Genomic DNA, 1,263 nt, shown 5'->3' on the forward strand with positions numbered 1-1,263 from the left:
GCAGGGGCTGTGGGTCGGGAGTGAGGGGCACCGACGGGGCTGCGGGTCGGGAGCGAGGGGCCCCAGCAGAGCTGGGCGGGGGGAGCCCAGGGCTGGGCTGGCAGGGGCTGTGGGTCGGGAGTGAGGGGCACCGACGGGGCTGCGGGTCGGGAGTGAGGGGCCCCAGCAGAGCTGGGCGGGGGGAGCCCAGGGCTGGGCTGGCAGGGGCTGCGGGTCGGGAGTGAGGGGCACCGGCAGAGCTGGGCGGGGGGAGCCCAGGGCTGGGCTGGCAGGGGCTGTGGGTCGGGAGTGAGGGGCACCGGCAGGGCTGGGGAGGGCTGGAATAACAATGGGGCTGTGGAGTCACTGGGCCAGGTACCCAGCTGGTGTAAACCCGCGTAGCTGCTTTGCTGTAAATAGAATTGGGCCAGTTTACTCCAGCTGAGAATCTGGCCCACTCTTGGCCCCAGGGCAGGGAGTCGGATTTGCCCCACGGCTTTGTGGGCCAGCCCCTCGGCGGGTGTCAGCCAGCCAGGCGCCTGTGGTCCCAGCAGAGCAATGCTGATTCACAGCAGCTGGGGGTTGGGCCCCTGCGCCAGGCTCCCCGGCCACCCCCTCCTGTGGCCAGCCCCACCTGCCAGGGACGGGTCCCTCCCAGTCCCACCTCCTGCCCGGTCCCAAAAGCAGCCAACAGCTGAGGCCAGGTTTGGGTGGCACCGAGTGTGCCAGGGGTCGGCTCGGCCATGCCCGCACTGCTGGTTCGGGGACAGGCCAGTGGGGTGAAATGCGGGACGGGGCAGCAGGGTATCGCTCACCGGGCGGGATCCTCCAGCCCTGCCCGACTGGAAATGCTCCGAACGCGGCGCTGGGGCCAGGGACGGATCCCAAAGGGCCCTTCGGCCCTGGGAAGCTGCGAATCTCCGGGGCGGGCGGCGCCGACGCAGGCAGATCCAGCCGCAGTGACCCGGGTTCGTTATCCTGGCGCCCGTTGGAGGGGGGCAGCACAGGCTGCCATCGCTGGGACATGGACCCCTGCAGCCTGGGCCACATGCAGCCCTCATACCGGGATGCTGGAAGGGCGCTGGGAGCCAGGACTCCTGGGTTCTCTCCCCGGCTGCCCTGTGGGGCTGGATCTCTCGGGGTCTCAGCCCAGGAGTGGGCTGGGGTGTTTCGGTTCCGTTTGTTTGCAATACTTGGGGGAGCCATTGGCAGGGCCCAGAGAAAGTCCTGCTCCGGGGGTCAATGCTGGGTCGCACCCAGGGGCCTGACACCCCCCCCCCCAAT

The 1,263-nt window shown here is 69.9% G+C and overlaps 1 protein-coding gene across 1 annotated transcript in view; it reads left to right on the forward strand.

Annotated features, from left to right (window-relative positions):
• SPTBN4 (spectrin beta, non-erythrocytic 4) overlaps nt 1-1,263 on the forward strand; it is a gene marked incomplete at its 3' end in the record, with an annotated part of 44,137 nt that overhangs the window by 14,158 nt on the left and 28,716 nt on the right.

This window comes from Trachemys scripta, chromosome 16, assembly GCF_013100865.1.
Source record: "Trachemys scripta elegans isolate TJP31775 chromosome 16, CAS_Tse_1.0, whole genome shotgun sequence".
Classification (NCBI taxonomy): domain Eukaryota; kingdom Metazoa; phylum Chordata; order Testudines; family Emydidae; genus Trachemys; species Trachemys scripta.